Raw genomic sequence first — 17,792 nt, forward strand, 5'->3', positions numbered from 1 at the left:
TTTGGGCATGAAATACACTGGCAAAGTGGGCACACACACCATATTTTGCCATTTTGAATAAGTAGCTGTAGTTTAGCAAGGGTTAACTAGTCTTGGGCCACAAATTTGACCCCCAAAAACAACAGAGGGTGGTCACTTACATATGACGCAGTTGTATTTTGCTTGGCCCAACGCTGTTTTGGGCATGAAATACACTGGCAAAGCGGGCACACACACCATATTTTGCCATTTTGAATAAGTAGCTGTAGTTTAGCAAGGGTTAACTAGTCTTGGGCCACAAATTTGACCCCCAAAAACAACAGAGGGTGGTCACTTACATATGACGCAGTTGTATTTTGCCTGGCCCAACGCTGTTTTGGCCACGAAATACACTGGCAAAGTGGGCACACACACCATATTTTACCATTTTGAATAAGTAGCTGTAGTTTTGCAAGGGTTAACCAGTCTTGGGCCACAAATTTGACACCTGAAATCAACAGAGGGTGGTCACTTACATATGACCCACTTGTATTTTGCTTGGCCCAACGCTGTTTTGGGCATGAAATACACTGGCAAAGTGGGCACACACACCATATTTTACCATTTTGAATAAGTAGCTGTAGTTTTGCAAGGATTAACCAGTCTTGGGCCACAAATCTGACACCTGAAATCAACAGAGGGTGGTCACTTACATGTGACGCAGTTGTATTTTGCTTGGCCCAACGCTGTTTTGGGCATGAAATATACTGGCAAAGTGGGCACACACACCATATTTTGCCATTTTGAATAAGTAGCTGTAGTTTAGCAAGGGTTAACTAGTCTTGGGCCACAAATTTGACCCCCAAAAACAACAGAGGGTGGTCACTTATATATGACGCAGTTGTATTTTGCCTGGCCCAACGCTGTTTTGAGCATGAAATATACTGGCAAAGTGGGCACACACCATATTTTGCCATTTTGAATAAGTAGCTGTAGTTTAGCAAGGGTTAACTAGTCTTGGGCCACAAATTTGACCCCCAAAAACAACAGAGGGTGGTCACGTACATATGACGCAGTTGTATTTTGCTTGGCCCAACGCTGTTTTGGGCATGAAATACACTGGCAAAGTGGGCACACACACCATATTTTACCATTTTGAATAAGTAGCTGTAGTTTTTCAAGGGTTAACCAGTCTTGGGCCACAAATCTGACACCTGAAATCAACAGAGGGTGGTCACTTACATATGACGCAGTTGTATTTTGCTTGGCCCAACGCTGTTTTGGGCATGAAATACACTGGCAAAGTGGGCACACACACCATATTTTGCCATTTTGAATAAGTAGCTGTAGTTTAGCAAGGGTTAACTAGTCTTGGGCCACAAATTTGACCCCCAAAAACAACAGAGGGTGGTCACTTACATATGACGCAGTTGTATTTTGCCTGGCCCAACGCTGTTTTGGGCATGAAATACACTGGCAAAGTGGGCACACACACCATATTTTACCAGTTTGAATAAGTAGCTGTAGTTTTGCAAGGGTTAACCAGTCTTGGGCCACAAATCTGACACCTGAAATCAACAGAGGGTGGTCACTTACATATGACGCAGTTGTATTTTGCTTGGCCCAACGCTGTTTTGGGCATGAAATACAGTACACTGGCAAAGTGGGCACACACACCATATCTTACCATTTTGAATAAGTAGCTGTAGTTTTGCAAGGGTTAACCAGTCTTGGGCCACACATTTGACCCGCAAAAACAACAGAGGGTGGTCACTTGCATGTCACCCACTTGTATTTTTCCTGGCTCAACGCTGTTTTGGGCATGAAATACACTGGCAAAGTGGGCACACACACCATGATTTGCTATTTTGAATAAGTAGCTGTAGTTTTGCAAGGGTTAACCAGTCTTGGGCCACAAATTTGACAACTGAAATCAACAGAGGGTGGTCACTTACATATGACCCACTTGTATTTTGCTTGGCCCAACGCTGTTTTGGGCATGAAATACACTGGCAAAGTGGGCACAGACACCATTTTATAAATTGCCATTTTGAATAAGTAGCTGTAGTTTTGCAAGGGTTAACTAGTCTTGGGCCACAAATTTGACCCCTGAAATCAACAGAGGGTGGTCACTTACATATGACCCACTTGTATTTTGCTTGGCCCAACGCTGTTTTGGGCATACAATACACTGGCAAAGTGGGCACACACACCATATTTTGCCATTTTGAATAAGCAGCTGTAGTTTTGCAAGGGTTAACTAGTCTTGGGCCACAAATTTGACCCCTGAAATCAGCAGAGGGTGGTCACTTACATATCACCCACTTGTATTTTGTTTGGCCCAACGCTGTTTCGGGCATGAAATACACTGGCAAAGTGGGCACACACACCATATTTTACCATTTTGAATAAGTAGCTGTAGTTTTGCAAGGGTTAACCAGTCTTGGGCCACAAATCTGACACCTGAAATCAACAGAGGGTGGTCATTTACATGTATCGCAGTTGTATTTTGCCTGGCCCAACGCTGTTTTGAGCATGAAATATACTGGCAAAGTGGGCACACACCATATTTTGCCATTTTGAATAAGTAGCTGTAGTTTAGCAAGGGTTAACTAGTCTTGGGCCACAAATTTGACCCCCAAAAACAACAGAGGGTGGTCACTTACATATGACGCAGTTGTATTTTGCTTGGCCCAACGCTGTTTTGGGCATGAAATACACTGGCAAAGTGGGCACACACACCATATTTTGCCATTTTCAATAAGTAGCTGTAGTTTTGCAAGGGTTAACTAGTCTTGGGCCACAAATTTGACACCTGAAATCAACAAAGGGTGATCAGTTACATATGACCCACTTGTATTTTGCTTGGCCCAACGCTGTTTTGGGCATGAAATACACTGGCAAAGTGGGCACACACACCATATTTTGCCATTTTGAATAAGTAGCTGTAGTTTAGCAAGGGTTAACTAGTCTTGGGCCACAAATTTGACCCCCAAAAACAACAGAGGGTGGTCACTTACATATGACGCAGTTGTATTTTGCTTGGCCCAACGCTGTTTTGGGCATGAAATACACTGGCAAAGCGGGCACACACACCATATTTTGCCATTTTGAATAAGTAGCTGTAGTTTAGCAAGGGTTAACTAGTCTTGGGCCACAAATTTGACCCCCAAAAACAACAGAGGGTGGTCACTTACATATGACGCAGTTGTATTTTGCCTGGCCCAACGCTGTTTTGGCCACGAAATACACTGGCAAAGTGGGCACACACACCATATTTTACCATTTTGAATAAGTAGCTGTAGTTTTGCAAGGGTTAACCAGTCTTGGGCCACAAATTTGACACCTGAAATCAACAGAGGGTGGTCACTTACATATGACCCACTTGTATTTTGCTTGGCCCAACGCTGTTTTGGGCATGAAATACACTGGCAAAGTGGGCACACATACCATATTTTACCATTTTGAATAAGTAGCTGTAGTTTTGCAAGGATTAACCAGTCTTGGGCCACAAATCTGACACCTGAAATCAACAGAGGGTGGTCACTTACATGTGACGCAGTTGTATTTTGCTTGGCCCAACGCTGTTTTGGGCATGAAATATACTGGCAAAGTGGGCACACACACCATATTTTGCCATTTTGAATAAGTAGCTGTAGTTTAGCAAGGGTTAACTAGTCTTGGGCCACAAATTTGACCCCCAAAAACAACAGAGGGTGGTCACTTATATATGACGCAGTTGTATTTTGCCTGGCCCAACGCTGTTTTGAGCATGAAATATACTGACAAAGTGGGCACACATACCATATTTTACCATTTTGAATAAGTAGCTGTAGTTTTGCAAGGGTTAACTAGTCTTGGGCCACAAATTTGACACCTGAAATCAACAGAGGGTGGTCACTTACATATCACTCATTTGTATTTTGTTTGGCCCAACGCTGTTTTGGGCATGAAATACACTGGCAAAGTGGGCATAAACACCATTTTATAAATTGCTATTTTGAATAAGTAGCTGTAGTTTTGCAAGGATTAACTAGTCTTGGGCCACAAATTTGACACCTGGAATCAGGAGCCTGCAATACAGTCTCTGCGCATAAAGCTTTTCTTAAATTCTGCAATGTAGTCTCTGCGGGCCTAGGGGGTAATTCAGACTGCATCACTGCAGCGGCAACGATCACAGTCTGAATTACTTTGTGGAGTGCGCAATCCGGGAGCCCAGTGAGATTCTATCAGCATCTCAGGGCTTCGATCGCCTCTGCCTGATTGACAGGCAGAGGCGGTCATGTGGTGGGAAGGGGCATGCCACCGGCTTTAGAACCACAGTCCGGACAACGGAGGCCTGTCTGGACCGTTGGGGGGTGGCCCGAGGCAGCTGCGTGGTGTTACACACAGACTCTGCGACCCGGGATGTGGCGAGTAGCGGACTGCCAGCGTGCAGGAGCTTCGTTTGCAGGGAGTTACTCATCAGGTACAAAATCATCGACACCGTGCAATGGTTTTGTACCTGTGCGAGGGGGATGGGGGGGGGGCTAGGGCCAGTCATGCAGGGCGGACCAGCCCTGTGCTGGGCATCCACCCGCATGTCAGAGTACATGATTGTAGATGTGCTACATTTAGCACATCTGTGATTAGATCTTGTCTGGGGACTGTTTCCTCAGACATTCAGTGAATGATGCTGCCCTGTGGCAAATTCGCGCATGCACCTACGCAGTGGCGGAACAAGACCATAGTGGGCCGAGGTGCAACAAAATGCGTTGCCCCAGCCCGCCCAAGATCCAAAACGTGTGTCAAAAAATAGGGCATGGTCTCATTGAAAAGGGGTGTGGGCACACAATAGTACCACCAATTCAAATTATGCCACACAGTAGTGCAACCTCATTACATTACACTGATTTACATTACATTACACTGAACAGTAGTACTCCTTATATACATTACGCTACACAGTACTGCTCCTGAAACACGTTATGCCACACAGTATTGCTTCTTATACGCATTACGCCACATAGTAGAGCTCCTTCTACACGTTACGCCACACAGTAGTGCTCCTGAAACACGTTATGCCACACAGTACTGCTTCTTATACGCATTACGCCACATAGTAGAGCTCCTTCTACACGTTACGCCACACAGTAGTTCTTATACACATTACAACACACAGTAGTGCCTCTTATACATGTTACGCCACACAGTAGTATCTTAATATACGTTATACCACACAGTAGTATCTTAATATACGTTATACCACACAGTAGTGCTCCTGATACACGTTACTCCACCCAGTACTGTTCCTTATACATGTTACGCAACACAGTAGAGCTCCTTATACACGTTACAACACACTGTAATGGTCCTTATACACTTTACGCCACACAATAGTGCTCCTTATACACGTTACGCCACACAGTGGTGCTTCTTATAGACGTTACACCACACAGTAATACCCCTTATACAGGTTAAGCCACACAGTAGAGCTCCTTATACACATTACGCCACACAGTAGAGCTTCTTTTACACATAACGCCAATATAGTAGGCACTACGGTAAAGTTTTAGGGTTAGGCTGCTGGGGGGGAGGGGGGAGGCACTGGGGTGGTGGCTAGGGTTAGGCTGTGGGGAGGGGTAAAGGTTAAGGTTAGCTACTAGGGAAAGGTTTAGGGATTAGGGATAATGGGGAAAATACTCACCAGAACACTGCTGAGACATCGCCAATGCAATGTGATCCAGAAAAAGGCACTGCTGTCACCGGTATAAAGTACGAAACTGCTATATCACAAGGGACTGTTTGTTGACAGTTCTTTATGTCGACATAATGAATATCAATATGATAACTGTCGGCCAATTGTATCCAACTCCCACAAAAACTCAGAAGACTTCTCACTGTATAAAAATGGGACAATTCCTTTGTACAAGGATACACAAGGCCCATGGAGACAGATGTCCACACTATGCATCATGCAGCCAGCAGCAGCACATGCACCCTGGGTGACAACACATGACCCTGTGCCTGGCTGCCTTAGTGGGGTCACTCTATGCTGTGCTGTATGTTATATGTCACTGCACAGTCACCATTACTATTTGCAGAGAGACCACCACCTCCCAATCTCCGCCCCCTCAATGTAGGCTCCGCCTCTTCGAGGTCCGCGATTCTGAGTTTGCAGGATGAAATGTACAATTAGAAAAATGTATAATAAAATAAAAATAAATAAACACACAGCTGCCTTACCGCCTTTACAAGGAATGCTGCTGCACTAACTCTACAGTTTAGCCGCATGGTCACGTGATGCTCCGGCTCCGGTAGCAAAAAGAAACAGCTGGGCTGCCCGTGAATGAGAGGGGAAGATGGCCCCTTCTCCTTCTCCAGACTCCTCCACTGCATCCTCCTCCCCCTCTGGCCAGACTGCAGCTCAGCCTCATTCTGTTAAGGGGAAGCGGCGGCTTGCAGCGCGCCGGCAGGTGGCATGTAATGAGTCAGTCTCACTCATTGTAGTGCCTCCGGCTGTGGGCCCCTTCATCGTGGAGGGGCCCTGCCGGTTGCACCGCTGCAAGTTCCACCCCTGAACCTACGATAATAGCCCACCAGACCAAAGAATATCCTGAGTTGCGACATACATTTTAGCTTAGGCCATGTGAAGACTGCTTCCACCTTGCCAGGTTGAGGTTTAACTTACCCTTGGCATACAATATACCCCAGATACTTTGCCTCCACAGATATGATGGCACACTTCTCCAGGTTAGCTGTGAACCCTTGTGCCTGTAGAGACTGTAACACTGCATCCACCTTTGGAAGGTGCGACTGGAACAAACCCACTGTGGTAGAGAAGGCTGTTGTTGCTTTGGCAGCTTCCATCAGAGGAATTTGCCAGTACCCCTTCAGTAAATCTAGCGTAGTTAGATACAGGCTTATTGCTAAGTTCATAAACCCGGGGCATAGGATAGGAATCAAACCGAGGAACTTTATTTAACTTTCTGAAGTCATTACAGAATCTCAAAGCTCCAAAAAGCTTGGGCTCTAAAAAAAAATGGGATTATTCCATTCACTGTTTGACTACTCTGTGACCCCCAAGCGCCGCATCACTTCCAGTTCCCGTTTTACTGCTGCCTGTTGGGCCTCAGATATACAATATTGCCTTTGTTTTATCACCCCCCTGGGTGGAGTAACATTGTCATGCTGTATGATTTGAGTTTTCCCCAGGAGGGCAGAGAACACAACCTGGTACTGTGCTACTAAGTTTACCACTTCTTGTTTCTGGCTAGGACTCAGTTACTTCAGTAGGCACCAGACATTCTGGGGTTTTCATGGCCACTAAAGAGGGATGACTGGCACTTTCCAAGGCTTCAACAAATTCACATGGTAGACTTTTACCTCTTTCCTTCTACCTTCCTGCCGTACCTAGACACAAGTATCAGTACCTTGTTGCCCCTATTGAGAGTCCGGTTGACAGCAGTAACGCCATGACTGCGTTTTTGATCCTGTTGAGCTCTTGCCATATGCTTGGTCAGAAGTGGCGCAATTTGCCTTAGACAGCCATATAATTGGGACACAAACTGAACGATGTTAGGCTCTTGGGACGGGATCAGTACTAAATCCCGCAGGATGGGATCCCGGCGGTCGAAATACTGACGCCGGAATTTCGACCACACAATCCCGACAGGGGTGGCGAGCAGAACGCAGCCCATTGTGGGCTCGCTTTGCTCGCCACGCTGCAGGCACGGTGCTTTGCTATGCTCAGCACACTTTTATATTCTCCCTCTATGGGTGTCGTGGACACCCACGGAGGCAGAATATGTCGGGATTGTGCCGGTCGGGGTTCCGGCGTCAGTATTTCAACCGCCGGGATTCCGTCCGGCGGGATCTTAACCGCATCCCCTTGGGACAATTGCTGCTCCCACCCATCTTTTAATAGATCTAGTATCCCTCTGCGTTGTCTACCATAGAGGAGTTTGAAGGGTCTAAACCCCATACAGTCTCTATATAAAGTCTCTATATAAATAAAGGATAATAATAATAATAATAATAATAATAATAAAAAAAGAGGCTTGGGGTACCTCTCAAACTGCCAACATTAGCTAAGGTAAGAGTAGGTCCTAATCTCGCTTCTCCTGTGACACTGCCCTTTTCATCATCTGCATAAGGGTTCTGTTAAAGCATTCAACCAAGCCGTCTGTCTGCGGGTGGTAAACCGAAATGGTAATTCTATCCACCTTTAACAGGCGACACAGGTATTTCATTAATTTAGACACAAAAGGGGTACCTTAGTCGGTCAGGACCTCTATTGGTATTCCTAGACGGGTATACAGCATCAAGAACTCCTGGACAATAGTGCTAGATTTCATGTTACATAGTGGTATGGCCTCCGGGTACCCGGTGGAGTAGTCCACCGTCACCAATATATACTGATGCCCATGATCCGATTTTTCTACTGGCCCTATCAGATCTATAAAAATTGGCTGAATAGGCATGGAAATTATAGTCAGGAAAACCAAGGTCGCCCTAAATTCTGTCTGGGGTGCATTCTTTTAGTACACTGGGCATTCCTGACAATATTCTTTTACTGCAGCATGAATGCCTGGCCAGGAGAAACATAGCTGGAGAGTTTTCCTCTCCCCTAAATGGCCACCCCATAAATGCATGTGAGCCGCCCTCAGTACCAGCTGCTCGTGTTTTCGGGGAATCAGCAACTGGTCTACCCTTTTACCTTGCAAATAAGTTACAAGGTAAAAAAAAAATGTTTTTCACATAAAGTAAGGTACACCTCCAGGTGGTAAAGCAGAGTTTACCTTACCATTTACCACTACCACATTTTAAAAAGTATTAGACAAGTTGCCATCGTTATGTTGATCTCGCCTAAAGTCCTGCAAAGACACTCTTTCACAAATGGGGGACTAATGTGTCTCAATCTCACTGGCAAGAGAGGGGTTTACAGTCATACAACCTTGGCTTCCAGTAGATCTTGGCCCCTGCGACAGCTTAACCTTTGTCTGTCTGCCAATGTCATGCCAGGTAACAAACTCCTGCAACAGTGGGAAGTCCTGGCCCAGGATTAGTGGATAAAGAGGTTTGGAAGCTACTGTGACTACCATTTTTACTGGTCTTACTTTAATCACCACCGGCAGGTGCACTCATGGGCATTCTTCTATGTCACCAAGTATACATAGCATCTTTACCAGAAGCACAACCTGGCCAGACCCGGGAAGAACCAGGTTAGCAGAGATGATAGATAATTCATTGCCAGTATCAACCAAGGCCCAGATATCCCAGCCTTCAATCTGTACCATCAGATGAAATGGTAGTTTCAGCTGGGGAAATAATTCCAGGCGCCATACTGAATACAGGTTGTACTGTTTTCCCTGAGCTGCAATCCACTAGCTCACCCTGCTTTAGGAAGTACCGCTGTGCATGACTGGGCTCTCTGCACTCAAAACATATGACTGGAGACGGGCTGTTTGGTTTAACAATGGGGATCTGGGTATTGGGCTTATGTACTGGCTGTAACCCTTGCTTGGCTTTATTAAAATTTCCCAGGGTCAGGTACCTCTCAATCACCACTGCTAGCTCCTCAATTGTCTGGGGTCAGCCTGCAAAGGCCCAGTGTTTTACACCACGGTCTGATACCCGTATAGCCTGGTCTAGAGCCATCACTTCCACTACCCACTGAGAAGAGTTTTTATCTGTAACCAGGTTTTACTCAGTTTGGCCAATTATGCCAGTTTGACCACTGGAGGCTCAGATGGGTTCAGCTGCAACTCATAATATTCTTGGGCTTTGCTGGGACCCGTCACCCCAATCCTGCTGAGTATAGCTTCCTTCAAGCAAGGATAAGAGCTGACTTCAGACAACTTTAACGCAACATAGACTCTCTATGACTCCCCTGTGCGATAAGGAGCTAATCTAACCCTTGATTTCTGGTATCAAATATGTCGCCCAAGACTAGTTAACCCTTGCAAAACTACAGCTACATATTCAAAATGGTAAATCATAATATGGTGGTTGTGCCTACTTTCCCAGCGTAATTCATTCACAAATCAATGTTGGGCCAAGCAGAATACAAGTGGGTGATATGTAAGTGACCACATTCTGTTGATTGCAGGTCTCACAATTGTGTCCCAAGACTAGTTAACTCTTGCAAAACTATAGCTACTTATTCAAAATGGTAAAATATGGTGTGTGGGCACACTTTGCCAGTGTATTTCATGCCCAAAACAGCGTTGGGCCAAGCAAAATACAAGTGGGTCATATGTAAGTGACTACGCTTTGTTGATTTCAGGTGTCAAATTTGTGGCCCAAGACTAATTAACCCTTGCAAAACTACAGCTACTTATTCAAAATGGCAATTTATAAAATGGTGTTTGTGCCCACTTTGCCAGTGTACTTCATGCCCAAAACCGCATTGGGCCAAGCAAAATACAAGTGGGTCATATGTAACTGACCACCCTCTGTTGATTTCAGGTGTCAAATTTGTGGCCCAAGACTGGTTAACCCTTGTAAAACTACAGCTACTTATTCAAAATGGAAAATATGGTGTGTGTGCCCACTATGCCAGTGTATTTCATGCCCAAAACAGCGTTGGGCCAGGCAAAATACAAGTGGGTCACATGCAAGTGACCACTCTCTGTTGATTTCAGGGGTCAAATTTGTGGCCCAAGACTAATTAACCCTTGCAAAACTACAGCTACTTATTCAAAATGGCAATTTATAAAATGGTGTTTGTGCCCACTTTGCCAGTGTATTTCATGCCCAAAACCGCATTGGGCCAAGCAAAATACAAGTGGGTCATATGTAACTGACCACCCTCTGTTGATTTCAGGTGTCAAATTTGTGGCCCAAGACTGGTTAACCCTTGCAAAACTACAGCTACTTATTCAAAATGGAAAATATGGTGTGTGTGCCCACTATGCCAGTGTATTTCATGCCCAAAACAGCGTTGGGCCAGGCAAAATACAAGTGGGTCACATGCAAGTGACCACTCTCTGTTGATTTCAGGGGTCAAATTTGTGTCCCAAGACTGGTTAACCCTTGCAAAACTACAGCTACTTATTCAAAATGGAAAATAGGGTGTGTGTGCACGCTTTGCCAGTGTATTTCATGCCCAAAACAGTGTTGGGCCAAACAAAATACAAGTGGGTCATATGTAACTGACCACCCTCTGTTGATTTCAGGTGTCAAATTTGTGGCCCAAGACTAGTTAACCCTTGCAAAACTACAGCTACTTATTCAAAATGGAAAATATGGTGTGTGTGCCCACTATGCCAGTGTATTTCATGCCCAAAACAGCGTTGGGCCAGGCAAAATACAAGTGGGTCACATGCAAGTGACCACTCTCTGTTGATTTCAGGGGTCAAATTTGTGGCCCAAGACTAATTAACCCTTGCAAAACTACAGCTACTTATTCAAAATGGCAATTTATAAAATGGTGTTTGTGCCCACTTTGCCAGTGTATTTCATGCCCAAAACCGCATTGGGCCAAGCAAAATACAAGTGGGTCATATGTAAGTGACCACCCTCTGTTGATTTCAGGTGTCAAATTTGTGGCCCAAGACTGGTTAACCCTTGCAAAACTACAGCTACTTATTCAAAATGGAAAATAGGGTGTGTGTGCACGCTTTGCCAGTGTATTTCATGCCCAAAACAGTGTTGGGCCAAACAAAATACAAGTGGGTCATATGTAACTGACCACCCTCTGTTGATTTCAGGTGTCAAATTTGTGGCCCAAGACTAGTTAACCCTTGCAAAACTACAGCTACTTATTCAAAATGGAAAATATGGTGTGTGTGCCCACTATGCCAGTGTATTTCATGCCCAAAACAGCGTTGGGCCAGGCAAAATACAAGTGGGTCACATGCAAGTGACCACTCTCTGTTGATTTCAGGGGTCAAATTTGTGGCCCAAGACTAATTAACCCTTGCAAAACTACAGCTACTTATTCAAAATGGCAATTTATAAAATGGTGTTTGTGCCCACTTTGCCAGTGTATTTCATGCCCAAAACCGCATTGGGCCAAGCAAAATACAAGTGGGTCATATGTAACTGACCACCCTCTGTTGATTTCAGGTGTCAAATTTGTGGCCCAAGACTGGTTAACCCTTGCAAAACTACAGCTACTTATTCAAAATGGAAAATATGGTGTGTGTGCCCGCTTTGCCAGTGTATTTCATGCCCAAAACAGTGTTGGGCCAAACAAAATACAAGTGGGTATCTTTTTATTAAGAAAATTGCAACATATATTATATAAATATGGTAAAATTCATAAAACAAGACACACAGTATACACTGAATTGTTGTCTAGCCAACCAAACAGAAATCAACAAAGCTTGTATGGCTGCACATACTGCCAGTACAGCTTCACATATATCATCTAGACAAAACCAACCTTCTATACAAACAATACACATCATAACCAGAAGCAATGAAAAAATTAATGAAACCTTTTAGCCACATGTAAACCGACTCAACAAAAGAACCAGAAAAAGAAAATCTACGGGGAGGTGAAGAACAGAAAGCCAAAAGATGAACAAGAAAAGGATTTCTGCTACCCACTCAAGGGGGTTTCAAGTGGCGCCAGAGCCTGGACCACTCGACAGCATCCAACCTCCTCCTGTCCATATCCATCATCCCCCTAATCTCGTGTAGAATATTTCCCACCACCACTTCACAGGGGAGGACCTTTGCTCTGAGGGAAACCTGACACCGTGCACCCCATGTGTGAAACCTAACTGCTAAACTAACTAAAAAAATTGTGGTTAAATCATATCCTTTATACCCTTTGAACGTCCCATAAACCCACTCAGGGTAACTATGCCCCGAAAGGCACGGGATGCGTAAGGCCCTTGAAACCGCTTTACAAACCTTTATATTGAAGGGACACTCAAGGAGGAAGTGGTCCATTGTCTCCTCCTCCCCTAGACATTCCTCACGTGGGCAACCACGATCATCGGCACTTCGGCACTTGAGATTACCCCGCACATAAAGTCTCCCTTGGAAGGAAAGCCAGGCAATATCTCTGAACTTCAGTGGGATTCTCTGAGAATTAATCAGAGACAACCCATCTGAGCAGACACTGCCCGGGCAGTCCCTTAATGACAGCGGAGCATAGAAGTGAGTCTGTAAAATTCTTCTCTCCAACTCCCTTCTAGAGAAGTTTTTGACTTCACCCACCTCCAGCCCCCAAAGCCTTGTCATCTTCAAGCACAGTATAACGTAGATCGGGAGGTAGCCATGCCGGACTCCAAGGGTTTTTACTCGGCCACCATCCATCCATAACCCGAGGAAGGGAGACACCCAAGCCCTAAAACTTTCTACCCATCGAGGGGGAGTTTCTAGAAACAAACTCCCTAGATTTAGCTTTAAAAAAGTTGTAGCGAAAAACACTACAGGGTTGACCATACACAGCCCCCCTTGTTCCCTCGATCTGTAGGTGATCCCTCTCTTGACCAGATTCATTCTATTCCCCCATAACATCAGGAAGAATAAAGAATACATCTTGGTCCACAAAGATTGTGGCAAAAAGCACACATAACTGACATACAAGAAAAGCGGAACCAAGTAGGTTTTGCATAAATCAACCCTTTCCCTGAGAGAGAGCTGCCACCTTCTCCAGGACTGCACCTTTCTAGTAGCATCTTCCAGCCTCTTATCCCAATTTTGAGTGGCATAATCACCACGGCCAAATTTAATACCTAGAACTTTTATCTCTGGACTGGCGCGGGGGAGACTATCCGGAAGGGCAAACTCGTCACCTTCCTCCCCCATCCAGAAAGCTTCACACTTGTCCTGATTGATCCTGGAGCACGAAGCCTCAGAATACTCGCAGATAAGACGTTCCATGTCACGCGCCTCTGCCACAGACGACACGACCACAGTAACGTCATCCGCGTAGGCCGCCACCCTCAGTGGTAGCCCAGGGCCCAGCTGCACCCCTGCAACAGTACTGCACTCAATCCTCCGCACAAATGGGTCAATTGCGAATACGTACAGAAGGGGGCTCAGGGGACACCCCTGACGGACACCCGAGTCAACCGAAAATGTGGGCCCAACCCAACCATTGACAAGCGGGAAGCTCTCAGCCTGATTGTAAATGACACGTAGCCAATCTACCACCCTTACTGGAAGACCATACCTTTCCAGCACAGCCCACAGGTACTGATGATTAACCCGGTCAAAAGCCTTGGACTGGTCCAATGCCAGCAAATACTTACCCCATTTTTCAGCACGACATTGCTCTACGGCCTCCCGGATGCCAAGGACAGCACTAAAGGTGCTTCGACCCTTTACAGTGCAATGCTGAGACGGGGAAAGTAACAGCCCGGAAACTTCCATCAGCCGATTAAAGAGTACCTTTGCCAGAATCTTTCTGTCCGTATTGAGAAGAGCGATGGGGCGCCAATTCTCAATACGGGCTGGGTCCTTACCCTTAGACAATAATATGAGAGCAGAGGATCTCATAGAGGGAGGGAGCACTCCCTCACCCAGGCTTTCATTAAATACCTCTACAAGATGAGGAGCCAAGATGTCTGAGAAAACTTTAAAAAATTCAGATGTTAACCCATCTGGGCCTGGAGATTTTTTTATAGACAAACCGTCTATAGCCTTCTTGACCTCCTCCACTGTCACATCATTCCCCAAAGAGTCAAAAGAAGGATCAAGCTGCTCAAGCCCAGGTGTCTCCCCCAGGAACCGATCCATCCTCTAATGAGTGGCTGCTCAGACAAAAGGTCGGAGTAATAAGACCTGATGACTCCCAAAATACCCTCCCTGTCTCCATGAAGAGTACCCTGGTCATCAAACAGGCCCTGGACCTCCCTCAAATCAACTGATTTTCTGCAACTCTGGTAGGGATCAGGCGAGTGGTATTTTCCATAATCCCTCTCCAAAATCAAAGAAGCCAGACGATCATACTGATATTCTCTCATCTGAGCCTTCACCCGGGAGATTTCCCCACAATCCCCACGCCCAGAGATCAAGAAATCTAGTTCCTTTCTCAGGCTCTGGTAGATACATCTTTTTGTCAAGTTTCTCCTGGCTACCAGCCTTTGAAAAAACCTTTGAGTCCTCTTTTTACACTCCTCCCACCACTCAGATCTACTCCAACCAGCCTCCAGAAGTGTTTCCTGCAGTTGAAAAAAGTCTCTAAAGGACTGTCTAACTCCCTCCTCCTTCAGGAGCCCAGAATTCAAACGCCAAAGGCCCCGCCCTTTCTGAGGGGTTTCTGAGACGTTCAAAGCAACACACAGAAAAACGTGGTCGGAGAACTCTACTGGCTTTGTCTCAGGAGGCAAAGTTTTCGAGGACTCCTTAACAAAAAACCTATCTATCCTAGAACTACGGCTACCACAATGATAGGTGAAACCAGTGAGGTCTGGGAAATGGCGAACATGCACATCGACCAGACCAGCCTCTCTAATCATGCTAACTAAAAAATTGGAATCATAGCCCAGGGTCATCTTTGTGACTCCCCTATCTTTTGGCCTAATAACGGTGTTAAAATCACCACCAAAGATGATCTGCCGGGCCGTAAAGAGAAACGGTTTTATCTCCCTGAAAAGACATTTCCTGTCCCAAGCTGTTTGGGGCCCATAGATGTTTATTAATCTCAGGTCATGTCCTCTCAGGTTGACATCCAAAACCATGCACCTACCTACCTGTAATTCTATAATCCTGTGCACGTTTACCATATCAGTAAAAAGCACTGCCAACCCACCGTACGGCTCGGCCGCAAGAGACCAGAAGGAAGGCCCACGCCTCCACTGACCCTTGGCCCGATGAAGTGTGGCCAGGTCACCTATCCTGGTCTCCTGCAAAAATAAAAAATCAACATCAACCGTGTTGAAAAAATCAAAGGCCAAGAAACGAGCACGTTCGGAAAACACGGAAGCCACATTAATGGTGGCACATCGCATAGGTTGGGGATCCATGTTTCTTGGACTATAGAAGTAGGATCCCATTCACTTTTTCTTTGCTTGTCTTTTAGAGTCCTCATCCGAGGATCCAACTCTTTTACATGCCACCCCAAAAGGGATAGCATCCTCATCAGACAGGGAGATCTCTTCCTCCTCCCCCTCCTCCTCACTCACACTATCAGCAACAGGGACCACAGTCTCACTAAGTAGACTCTCGGACCCCTTCCTACCAATCCCCTCCCCAACAACACACCCCTCCACCTTTACCACCTCGTCCGGGGGAGGATCCGGATCAGGAGCCTTTGGGGTACTAATAAAGGAGCCGCCTCCGGGACCACCCACACCAGGGGACCCAGGAGTTTCATCAACCACCAACACCTCATCTGAAGAATGAGGGACTTCCCCTTCTGGACACTGAGCTACTTCAACCACGTCTAACAGGGATCCTACAGCCTGGCTCAACTGAATCCCCACAGGGTCCCACTCCAGCTCCCCCTGAGAACCATTTCTTTCCAAGTGCTTAGTTTTGCTTTGGGCTTTACCTTGTCCCATTTTTCCCTGTTTATCCTTAGCTACAACCTCCTTCCCAGCAACTGACAGCTTAGAGGCCTGCTTTGGCTTTCTATTTTTTGAGACATTTGGGACAAAAACTAATTCTTTGCCCCCAACCATGACCACCTCCCCCTCTTCTTCATCATCAGAAGAAGACAGGACATCGAACCTATTTGAGCAAATAAAATCTGCCTCCTTTTTTTTAGGCTTCCTCCTCCTCCCTTTATTGACGATCTGAAAGGATGCCTCCCCCTTTTCAGGCTGAACCTTCTCTTTCCCACCATCTTCTATTCTCTTCGAGATGTCCTGATGCTGCACAGTAACCGGTACGCTACTTTCTCGACCAGGACCAACCTCCGGCACCACTTCTTCCACCCCTGCACTATAATTATGCGAAGCCTTAGGGCATCGACTGTAGGGATGACCAACTGTACCGCAAAGATTACACCTGACCTTGCTGCATTCCCGGGACCCATGCCCCAACTGGCCACACAAAGCACATTTAATCACCCCACAATCGCTACTGAGGTGACGGAAGTCACCACACTTATGACAGGTTCTGGGTTGCCCAGGGTAAAAACACTGGAGTCGATCACGGCCAATGTAAGCGGCGGAAGGTATGTGTCTAGTCTCAGCCCCTACCTGGTGTAACCTCACAAAGGCCGAATAGGCACCACCCCAGACCCCCCTTGTATGATCAAACTTTACCAAAGGAGAGAGTACTGTACAAGACCTAGACAACCAATATATAATATCAGCAGGGGGCAGTGATTCGTTACGCACCAACACAGTGATCTTAACCCTGTCCTGCCTCGTGATGGTATGGGATTTGAAAAAACAATATGGTTCCTTCATCTTGTTTTTCTCCCAACGTGAGCCAAAGGCCTGCAGGCCATTCAGGGAGAGGAAGCTCAGGTCGAAATCTGGAGTTCTCACTGGGTGAATGCATGCAAAAAGATCTGCAGCCTCAAACCCCAGTGAGAAGATTATACCTAAGAACTCCGACTTTGAAGGAGCCTCCCCATCCCCTACCCATTTGAACTGTACCACATTTCTTCTTTTTATGGGCTGACCCCCACTCACCCCGAACTGAGGACCAGCACTCGGCCGACCAGGAGCAGCCAAAGAATTAGCATATGAACCAGCACCTGGCCTAACCTCAGAGGGAGTTACAGGGAGCCCTTCAGGTGCCAGACCACTACAAGCCCCTATTCCCACATTCCCCACCCCACCAGTCATCCTGACCTGGTTCGCCTGAAACAAATTCACAGCTGCTAGAGCCCTTACCGGCATATCCATGTTACCATATACAGTTTCTACTAACATAAATTCTTCAGGGGTTAATTTGCTCTTATCTACAGCTGGCAGTCCTTGAGCCAATCTCTG

The sequence above is a fragment of the Pseudophryne corroboree genome, chromosome 1 (genome assembly GCF_028390025.1).
Source record: "Pseudophryne corroboree isolate aPseCor3 chromosome 1, aPseCor3.hap2, whole genome shotgun sequence".
In the NCBI taxonomy this organism is placed as follows: domain Eukaryota; kingdom Metazoa; phylum Chordata; class Amphibia; order Anura; family Myobatrachidae; genus Pseudophryne; species Pseudophryne corroboree.